We start from the raw sequence: 11780 nt of genomic DNA on the forward strand, positions 1-11780 counted from the left end.
CCAATTTTTAGTACCTAGATGGAGGCCATGGAGCCATTCTCAGCACCCAGGGCCAACTCGCTCCAATCAAGCCATCGCTGCAGAAGGGGAGGGGAAGAGAGAGAGGTGGGGGGCAGGAGAAGCAGATGGGCCCTTCTCCTGTGTACCCTGACCAGCAATCAAACCCAGGACATCCACATGCCGAGTTGGGCTGATGCTCTATGAATCCGCCAGGTCCCTTATACTATATTTTAAAGCTACAAAAATAAAGCTATGTCCCACAATGCTTCTGTTTTTTTTTTTATTTTTTTATTTTTTTTTATTTTTTTTTATTTTTTATTCATCCTCAAAACATTGTATATGGTAAGGATAATAATAAAATCCTATAAATATCTTTTCTTCTCTTTTCTTTTGTGATGTTTCCTACATGGTGTGTCTCCTCAGTCATAGTCCACAGGATTCTGAGAAGCTGTAGGAATGTGCAGGCACAGACTCAAAGCCTAGCTTTCTCTCCAACATTGTGGAAAAGGACTGTACATCAAGGGGCAGAGCCCTATGCTTCCTGATGCCACCTGGACAGAGCCCTGGGGAAAGTGACTTCCCCCAGGTATCCACATTGGAGAAAAATATAAATATAAAAGTTAAATAATCATTACCCCAGAAGATAGTAATTGGGGGGGGCGGAATAATAATATAGAATAACAATGCTTCTGTGAACTATAGACTTCAGGGTAGACATAACATTACACAAACATGGGAATAACCATGATAAAAATAAACTTTTAAAATTATTCTATTTTCTTTTATGGTCATTTCCAGGAGACACATTTAAAGGAAAGGAAGTTTTGAAAGGCTGGTTCAACTATCAAGAAAACATAAAGTAGCCTGACCAGGCAGTGGCACAGTGGATAGAGCGTTGGACGGAGATGCAGAGGACCCAGGTACGAGACCCGGAGGTCGCCAGCTTGAGTGCAGGCTTATCTGGTTTGAGCAAGGCTCACAAGATTGAGCCCAGGGTTGCTGGCTCGAGCAAGGGGTCACTCGGTCTGCTGTAGCCCCCTGGTCAAGGCACATATGAGAAATCGATCAATGAACAACTAAGGAGCCGCAAGGAGGAACTGATGTTTCTCATCTCTCTCCCTTCCTGTCTGTCCCCATCTGTCCCTCTCTCTGACCCTCTCTATCTCTGCCACAAAAAACAAACAAACAAAAAAACCCCACAAAGTTAAAGAAGCAGAGACAGGTGGGGGGGTGACTAGAGGGAAACTCAGGAGGGACCCGAATTCATGAAATTCATGGAAGTATGGGAGGAAGGCAAGAAAGGAGGCAATACATCCCTGGCCAGCCTCTTCTAGAAACAGCCTTTCAAGCTTCTGGAGTCCTGTTATGGGGAAAGCAGTGACCTAAAGTCCACTGCGCTTGGGCAAGTCATAGCAATGTTTGGACCTATTTCATTATCTGTAAAACATAAATAAAACTTCTGTTCTTTGCAGAAACAGATTTAACGGCAGGCAAACCTGGCGGGCATCCTGGGCCCCAACTTCTGAAGGGCCCCGCAAACCCCAACTTTACACTTTTATATAATGACACCAAGTTTGGTTTCATACGTGCAATTTTAACATTAATGGTACATAATATATTTTTATTTATTTAATAATATGGTTAACATGTATTTTTATTTCCCCTCTCTCTCTTTCTTAAGGGGCCCAATATTTTCTTCTGCACCCCAGGGGTCTCAACTGACCTTAATCTGCCTCTGGCTCTTTGTAAGTTTATTTTATTTCTAATACACCTTTTCATTTGGGCTTTAAATAACTTTAAAAAAAATTACTCCTTGAAGCTCTTAGATGCTTTCACTGGGCAGCCTTTCAAGATGCCACTACTGAATAACTCAACTGAAAACTACATATATGTTAAATTAAAATTACGTTGATTTCAGTAAGACAGAGTAGATACTGCTTATCCCAGCCTCCCTATACAAAGTTGCCACTTTGACTTTATGGAAGTCATTCATCCTTCCAATTTACACACCAAGAACACATATAAAACAAAAGCTTCCAAACAGTACTGAGTAATGGCATATTTTGCTGTGTATCTTGCACAGAGCCCCCAGCTTGGGAGGAAATGAGGGCTGCCCCCATTTTCACCCTTATTAGGAACCGGGCACAGTTCACCGCCTTCGCTTGAAGTCTCAGGAAATGACAAAAGACCTTTCTTTAACAAGAGGTTAAGACAAGGGAGGCACAGGTAACCCCCCCATCCGGCTGGCCGGCCCCACGAAGTGTATGGGCGCAGGACAAAGTAGGGAGAATTCCTTCGTGACGTCACAAGAGTCGGGCGCCACGGGGCAAAGGGAACGCCCCGCCACGTCATGGCAGCGTAAAGTCCGCGGCCGGCCCGGGGCGAGAAGACCAAGTTAGAGCCGGCAGCTGGCGGGGGAGTCTCTCCGCTGCGGCTGCACGGAGAAAGAGCGCACTGCGCGTGCGCTGGTCTCCCTGGACTGGCAATGCTTCCGGCTCCCGAGCAGCTCTTCCCGGCAGCCCCTGCGGCCCGGTGGGCTGCAGCCTTCCTAGAAATGACGGAACCGGCGCTCCTCCCTCTCTGGGGGTGCGACATCATGTCGCGCCTGGAGCTGGCGGCAGGCCGGGCCAGCCTGGCGCGTGCTCTAGCTGAACGTAACTGTCCCCAGCCGAGCCCGTGAGGCCTGTCAGGGCAGGCGTGCCTAGGCGGTACGCTCAGGTCACTGCATGGGTTGTGGGCACCGTGTTGTGACGTGACAACACGGTCAAGGACTTCCCAACTGATCGGTCCCCGTGGGTCACTTCTCCCACGGGGCAGCCTCCGGGAAGCCTGCCTCTAAATCTGCAGTAGCCCTCTAGCAGCTTGTGGCGACTGAGGTATGGCCGATCCTTACGTAAAACTTGTAAATATACCTATTTAATTAGCTCACACAGAGCAAGCAGAATGTTAATGAGGTGACTTACTGAGAAGGTCCAGGGCAAGCAAAATGCAAAGGATGTGGTGGCCTCATTTAAAAAACGGTTTCTGAAGCCCTGCGGGTTTGCTCAGTTGATTTGAGCTTCCTCCCGATAAGCCAAGGTTGCATTCTGGTCAGGACACATGCAAGCGTCAACTGGTGAATGCATAAAGAAGTGGAACAACACACCCATGTCTGTCTCTCAAATCAATAAAAACAAATAATAAATATAGTTCCTGAAACTACTGTGGGGGTAGAATTGAGCTTCTCCTGCTCAATTCAGTCACTTATTTCTCCCTGAATATGCTTAGCCCAGGGAAGAAACCATGTTGGGAACTTAGTGTGTATAGATCAGAAGAAATAGTATGATTCACAGAAACAATGCCTAAAATTTCTTACCTCCAGATACAGCTTTTAAATTTGAAGCTGTTGTAATCCCCACTAGGGTTCAATGAATAAATGAATATAAACTGAGTGAATGTATATGTAAGACTATTCTCTTTTTTCCGTTTTGAAAATTTGGTGTTCACTAGATATTCTTAAATCTAAAGGCAAAACAATCAGTAATCCAGCCAACATCTCACGCTGATCCCTGCTTCTCACTTTAAGGAGTCATTGGATTGTTTTTGAGACTACAGTGATACATATGAAAACACAACATAAAGGAATTATATATCAATCGTAAGTAGTTACTCTCAGAAAGTAGGAGTTAGATACCTCTGAAATGTTTTCCAACTTGTAATAAAATCTTGTACTGCGGTATTTTTAAGATGTAGCAGGTGAGTAATAGATGGTTATATAGTGGGTATGTGTGTCATTCACTTTGAGGACACCTTTCCTGGGTAACCAGTGATTTTTATGTCACAATGTACATAATTTAAATCAATCCAAATAAAATTTTGTCTAAAGCACTTTATGGTGGGGCTGGAGAAAGTCTGTTCTTTTATATAGTAAGATATCATGGGTTTTCACTAAGAACAAGTGGTACGCATGTCTGGAGAACAGTATTGCAACAGAGCCTTTTGATGCTATCATGAAAGGAATACTGGAGTGGGCATCAGAAAAAGTGCTAACCCCCCCTACCACTCTAAATCCTTGGTCAAGTCATTTTATATCTCTGAACTTTCCTCTTTCTTTGCATTTATTGTGATTTTTGCGACACTCCTGAATTCTATGGTATTTTGCCCTTTAATTTAGCATTTGATATAATCTGTTTACTGGACAGTCTTCACCATTTTGGTCTTCTTTTTTTTTTCCTCAGGTGTTTCTTTGACCATTAAATTTCCTAAGTTCTGAACTGGCCAACAGATCATAGAAAAACATTTCTTTGGATTTCTACCACTTTGGTCTTAACACCTAGCATAACAGTGTTGAGTTGGTACTCACTAGAGCAGGGGTCGGGAACCTATGGCTCGTGAGCCAGATGTGGCTCTTCTGATGGCTGCATCTGGCTCGCAGACAAATCTTTAATAAAAAAATAATAACGTTAAAATTATAAAACATTCTCATGTATTACAATCCATTCATTTCCTACATCTCATGTTGATGGTCACGGGTGACTGGAGCCAATCACAGCTGTCCTCCGGACAACACCAAATTTTTATTGGATAATACATAATGTACATGGGTCATTGTATGGGTCTCATGGAATTACATTTTAAAATATGTGGTCTTTATGGCTCAGCCAAAAGGGTTCCCGACCCGTGCACTAGAGGTTTGTTGAAATAATTCCTTCAATTTCTACAGTTTTGTTATGCATGATTTTTCTTCTTTGAAACAATGTGCATAAGATCTTGTTTTATTATTATTATAGATTGATTTGAGAGAGAGAGAGAGAGATCTATTTGTTCTACTTATTTATGCATTCGTTGGTTGATTCTTGTATGTGCTCTGACCAGGGATCAAACCTGCAACGTTAGGATATCGGGTCAATGCTGTAACCAACTGAGCTACCCTGCCAGGGCAAGATCTGTTATTAAGCATGCTATTTATTGTCAAAGAATCATCCCACAGAGTACTTATTAATTACAAAGGTATAAAGGTACCTTTAACATGGATAAATCTGGTGGGCCCCACAGTAACCAAATGATTGAAATTAATGAAAAATTGGACAATTGGACATGGTATGTCCCTTAATGTGAAGCTCAAAGAAGGCTACAACATCATCGATGGAGTGTTCCTGGAAAACTGTTTAACCTGAATCTAATCATAACACAGTCAGACAAATCCAAACTGAGGGACATGCTGCAAAACAGTTGATCAGAAATGATGGAAAATATGATAAAAGACAAAAACCCTAGGGAATTGTTCTAAATTAAAGAGACATGACAACTCTGTGCAGGGAACTTCATGCAAGATTTATTTATTTTTGTTTTATGATGTTCTAAATGGCTAATGTGATCCCCAGTTACTTTCTGTTCCCACTGAGAAAACTAATTAAATGTGTAGGGAGCTTCAGAAAAGCTGGTTCTTATTATTCCTAAAAGTTTTCTGCACTGAACTTTTATTGTAAATGGAAAACAGTACTAAACAGGGTCAACTACTTCATTGCTCAAAATTAAATTAACTTTCTATACTTACAAGGAAAATGGAATCATTTTCTAAATGTTATTTTCAGGAACCTGCTGGGTTCTTGTTATTTTTAATTTCCTAGCCCCAATCAGAGGAAAACCAAGAACAACAGAAATGAAACAACTAGAAAAGCTTGAGGAAATTAACGTTCCTAATATCAGAGTTTCTGATTTATAGCTCTTGATTTTCGTGTTGAGGCAATCACTGCTTTACACCCTCCAGAACTCTGGAGAGCCTCCAGAAATGAGGGCATGTTCCTCAGCCCTTCATATTCTAGCCCCTACCCACTCCTGCAGCCTCATTAGTTCTAGTGTGTACATGCACATACCCAATACTCTATTACACCATAATATTCTTTGTGTAAGCCTTACAGTTAAGGTGGGTTTAAGAGTAAATTAAATAAAAAGGAAGTTACTTGTTAATAAAACTGAAATCCCCAGCAATAGAATATAGGGTATGGGTCATAAATAAAGTCACTGGATTGGATTTCTGTCTCTAGTCTATGCTTCTCTTTTTTCTCCACTGGCTCCATCTTCAAGCTCGTTGTCTTCTCCGGGTTTAAGAGGGCAGTCTGTAACTCTGAGTTTACATCCTCCACTCAGCAATACCAGGGGGAACAAGCACTTCTCCCAGACCTTGGCCAAGTTTCCAGCCAAAGTCCTGGATTTGACTGCCTCTCCAAACTAATCACTGGGAGGAAGTGAAGGGGGATGGGAGAGGTTCGTGAGCTGGGGAAGAGGACAGCCCCTCCCAAACCACGTACACTGAGAATTGAGAAGTTATGGGCCCCCAAGGGAAAATGGAAGGGCGAGTGAATACTGGGCAAGTGTTGGACAAATAAGTTTGTAAAATTTGTTTTGTTTGGTTTTGCTCACTTTTATTGTTAAAATGGCCGCTGACTATGTGATTGTGTTGCCCAAATAATACTGTTAATTACCTTCATGCCTGGGAAGGGGCTTGGTTATGCTAATGTGTACTGAAGGAGGGGTTGTTGCATTGCAAAGTTTAAAGAAGAAGGAAGAAGAGCTAGGAGGCCATTTTTGTAGAGGCCACGTGGTTGCATACGAAGCAGGCAGCCAAGATGGTGGGGTGCTGAAGGAGAAGCCAGTTTATGCAGAGAGAAGGAGATGGGGAAAAGAGGTGACTGAGCTAGTGGGGGCCTTTGATTCTAGAAAAACCGGGAGAAAGTCAGTGACTTTGGGAGCCCTGAATGGATAGGGAAGTGTTTTCCGGCAGTGTGTATTTAGTCATCCACCCATGCAAGGCTAGAATAAAGGCATGGCCCACCAGTTTTCACCTACACTGTTTTACTACCATCTGTCCGAATCTAATGGGAACCTGCACCTGCCTGGCAGCTGTGATGGCCACGACTGCTGGCCTTACAGCAAACTAAAACAGATGTCCACTGTATTTCTCAACATACCCAGAAATCTCATACCCCAGTACCCCGGCTCATTTTCCCTCTGCCTAAAATGCTTGTCCGCATTTATACTTCTGACAAATTACTATGTAGCCTTTAAAACCCAGATCACATATCACCTCCTTTTTGCCACCTTGTTTGTTATTCTTGCTCATAAAATTGACCCATCCTAGGAACCATTCCTGTACGTTGAACCTATTTCTATTATTTTCAGAATGAATGGGAAAAGAATTTAAAACAATTGATCACAATTGTAAAAGTAATATATGCTCATTATCAAAAAAGCTTTTTTTCTTTTTCTAAAGAGTGATACCACTCAAAGAATGGCCCATAGACTGGCAGCCAACTCTGAATTGTTTGTTATTGGGCCTCAATAAGGTAAGTACAAAGATTGAGAGTAAATATCTAAAAATTATTATTGCAAATTGACACAATAACTTTTTGTCTGTTGAATCTAATAATAAGTAATTCAGGCTTGCATTTGCAATGTATTTAAATTTTTCATTTTTGTAACATTTCATTTGGATTTTATAAAAGTACCATTCCATACCACATTGGATATGTATAATGTGCTCCCTTTTATGTGAAATTATAATTTGTATATATTACATAGAAATATGTATATATTTTGGAGAATAGATATCATGTTGTTATCTCTGGGGAAGGTAATTGGATAATTTTGGTAAAAGATTGGGAGGATACAGATAGGTGGGAATGGGGCTTTTACCTTTTACTTTGTGTATTTCTCTACTGCAAACCTTCTCATCAATTTCTGACATTAAATATAAAGAATAAATCCACTCAAGGACTGGTTTGATTTGATTATTTGCAATCAGCAAATATTGAGTATCTACTATTTGCAGCCTCCTCTTTGTAAGAAAAAGAAGAGAGGAGTAGGTATTACTTTAAGCTAACTCCCAAAGTAAACTTGTGATTTTATTGGTTTTATAGTTTAGCTTATTAAATTGGCATTGACCTTAACTCTTAGTCACATGTACCCAATTATTGGACACACCTACAAAAACTGTCCAGAGCCTATGTCCACATTCATACACCACACTACTTCACTGTATTGCTTTTTGTGAACTCTCATTCCTCTAGAACTCTCCACATAGTAATTCCAACAGGCCTCCTGTTCTGCAGTCCATGCCACTATAGCACAGACATTGTGGGCTATTTACCTAGTCCTAGCCCAATGTAGGAAGGATACAGAATTGAGCAGAAGAGGAAACATGGCTGATCTGCTACCAAGTACTGCAAAGAGAATGGGATAAGTGAGGACCTGTAGTTCTCTATTAGGGAGAGAGGGCTATGGTGATAAGACAGACACTTGAGGATAAAACTGACTCCCAGACACAAAGGAAAAGGCCAGAAAAGGTTGCCTAAGCAAGGCACGAGGAGAAAAACATGCAATGCAATGCACAAGTTTTAATTAACTACCTACCATATATAAATGTCTACCAGGTTCTCTGGAGAATATAAAATAAACACAAAAATGGTACTGTTTTTGTTTGTTTGTTTGTTTTGTGACAGAGGCAGAGAGAGGGACAGATAAAGACAGACAGGAAAGGAGAGAGATGAGAAGCATCAATTCTTCATTGCAGCTCCTTAGTCTCCTTAGTAGTTCATTGATTGCTGTCTCATATGTGCCTTGACTAGGGGGGCTAAAGCAGAGCAAGTGACCTGTTTCTCAAGCCAGCAACCTTGAGCTTAAGCCAGTGACATTTGGGCGACCATGAGGTCATGGTTATGATCCCACGCTCAAGCCAGTGACCCCACACTCAAGGTGGTGAGTCCACACTCAAGCCAGAAAACTTGGGGTTTTGAACCTGGGTCCTCTGTGTCCCAGTCTGATGCTATATTCACTGTGCCTCCACTTGGCCAGGAAAAATGGTACTATTTTTAAAGTCAAGATACACCCATGAAGAGGTCAAATAACAATACATAGAATCATGTCAAAATGTATACTAGAGGTCATAAATACTGTGAGAGAGTCCAAAGACAGGGAAAATTAATGAAAGCTAGATTGGGTGGGGAAGGCTTCTGGCAAGAAGCCTTCATCTGGATCTCAAAAAAAAAAAATTAAGTAGGATTTGCTTAATAGACAGGAATGAGGGAAAGTGTGAAATCTTGAAGTAAAAGACATGTTAGTGAGAAGGCAGGTCTGGCTGGTCTTGGTTCAGGTAGAGACATGAGGGAGGGGGAAAAGATGAGGTGGTAATACAATAAGGAAATGGATGACAAAGTAGGTTTAGATTGTGGAAACCGTCAACTGCCAAAAGGTGTTTGAGCTCTACTTTTTATCTCCAGAATTCTTAATTTGAGGAATTGGGGTAAAGAAACTGATATTTCACTACTTACAGATTTCCTAGGGTGATGGACAGATGGGAGAGAATGGAAGATCATTTAGAAAACTACTGTAATGGCCCAGACATGAAGTAACAGCAGATATGGTAGAATAGACAGAACAGGAAGATTCAAGAACAATTTCCTTCCTAGAATGTTGTTGTGAGTCAGGGGCACAGAGAGAGAGATAAGCAGACGAAATCATCAAGGACTAGCAAAGGACCACCGTTCACTCAGGCAAACGGCCTTGAGTTCACGCTGTGTCCTAATTTTATTCACAAGACTTCAAAAAGCTTGTTTACTGAGAAATTGGCATAACATCAAGTGTAACTTTTACTTAAAGATACATGGAGTGCACCTGCAAGATAGCTTAGTAACAACATAATATCAGAAGGCATTAATTGCTATTGCTTCTATGGATCCCATAACATTCCTCTCCTTATCTTAAGGGATAACCTTGGAAAATACAGAAATCTTATGAGAATGTTTTACTGAGAAAAGCCCAGCAACTGCCTTCAGTCACATAGACCTGTTTCAGTGACCCACCTTCAAGTCACAAAACAATTTTCTTGGCAAAACATTCTTTTCTTGTTGGCTGTGTTCCCATCCAAGGCCATGCAATGGGTTATTCCACTACACTAGAAGAAAGGAACAACAGGACTGGGTAACTAAAGTATTAATAGAATAAAGAAGAACTAAGAATTAAAATGAATCTGAGGGCCAAGATGTATAGATGACCAGAGTCTAAAGAATTTTAGACCTGCAAAAGATCCAGTCAGACTCCCTCACTTCAAGAAATGATAAAGCTGGTTGTTTATTAAGTCTCAGAACTAGTTCTCAGCAGAGCCAACCAAAGAATTCCCAGGCTTAGTGCAACCATGAGATTCTCCAAGCAGTATATACCAAGTGTTATTTACATATAAATCATTTTCAGAATGACTATTTCTAATGATGAGAACAACCAGATCAAAATGAGATGTCATAATAACTGCCATGGGACTAAATAAAAAAGGCATGTTACTATATGAATAGTTCATGCAAAGTCAGATACTCTGATTTCTGCTGTTAACAGAAACTTGATTAGCATTTTTTCAGGGTTATAAATTCAACTGGATGACGTTAACCATGATGACTTATCCCTTTTCTGCCTGATCTTTGCACTTACTGGTAACCTTGACATTTGTCTTTTTTTTTAAAAATTATTATTCAGTGAGAGGAAGGGAGGCAGAGAGGCAGACTCCCACATGTGCCCCTACCAGGAATCACCTGGCAAGTCCACTAGAGAGTGATGCTCTGCCCAACTGGAGCTTTGCTCTGTTGCTCAGCAACTGAGCTCTTCCTAGTACCTGAGGTGGAAGCCATGGAGCCATCCTCAGCAGCGGAGGCCAACTCACTCCAATCAAGCCATGGCTGGAGGGGGGGAGGGAGGGGAGAAAGAGTAAAGCAAGAGGGGGAGGGGTGGAGAAGCAGATGTGTGCTTCTCCTGTGTGCCCTGACCAAGAATTGAACCCGGGACATCCACATGCTGGGCCGATGCTCTACCACTGAGCCAACTGGCCAGGGCCTGACATTTGTCCTTTTGTGTACCACTCTCTTTATCCATTTGCCCTTAGCCAAAATTACAGTGTTGTGTTATTAAATTCCAGTGGTCTACTGATAAATAACTGATTACTGAAGAAGTTAATGAAATCATACCAATTGTGAGTTTAGGATTAGAGAACCTGAAAGTTTAAATAATGGAAAACATGTGGAACAAATATAGGATGACAGAAAATGATATGACTTTGGGTGATGAACACACAACACAATCAACAGTTCAGATGCTATGAAGATATGCACCTGAAACCTATGTACTCTTATTGATCAATGCCACCCCATTAAATTTAATTTCTAAATAAAATGAAGAAGAAAACATGCTCTCCAGAGAGGATATAGCAGTGGTTCTCAAACTTTTTGAAGTTGGGCACATTTAAAAGCCTACAAATAATTGTAGGCACACTATATACAAATTTATGAGAAATATGTTATAATAATTAAGTCAGGGGTCCCTAAACTATGGGCCGCATGCGCCCCCCTGAAGCCATTTATCCAGCCCCCGCCGCACTTCTGGAAGGGGCACCTCTTTCATTGGTGGTCAGTGAGAGCGCGGCATCACTCACGTACAGTACTACTTCCGGTGACGTGGGTCGCACGTGTCAGGGCTCCGGAAGCTTGTCATATCACTTGTTACGGCTAGCAGTGACAAATATGGAACCGGACATTGACCATCTCATTAGCCAAAAGCAGACCCATAGTTCCCATTGAAATACTGGTCAGTTTGTTGATTTAAATTTACTTGTTCTTTATTTTAAATATTGTATTTTTGTTTTTTACTTTAAGATATGTGCAGTGCGCATAGGGATTTGTTCATAGTTTTTTTTATAGTCCAGCCCTCCAACGGTCTGAGGGACAGTGAACTGGCCCCCTGTGTAAAAAGTTTGGGGACCC

General features: G+C 41.4%; 1 non-coding gene across 1 annotated transcript; it reads right to left on the reverse strand.

Moving 5' to 3' along the window:
- Positions 1–393: 393 nt before the first annotated feature.
- On the reverse strand, positions 394–599 carry LOC136327395 (small nucleolar RNA SNORA73 family). The gene has a single exon (XR_010729618.1). It is a non-coding gene; the product is annotated as a small nucleolar RNA SNORA73 family (small nucleolar RNA).
- Between the last annotated feature and the right edge of the window lie 11181 nt (positions 600–11780).

The sequence above is a fragment of the Saccopteryx bilineata genome, chromosome 2 (assembly GCF_036850765.1).
Source record: "Saccopteryx bilineata isolate mSacBil1 chromosome 2, mSacBil1_pri_phased_curated, whole genome shotgun sequence".
NCBI lineage: Eukaryota > Metazoa > Chordata > Mammalia > Chiroptera > Emballonuridae > Saccopteryx > Saccopteryx bilineata.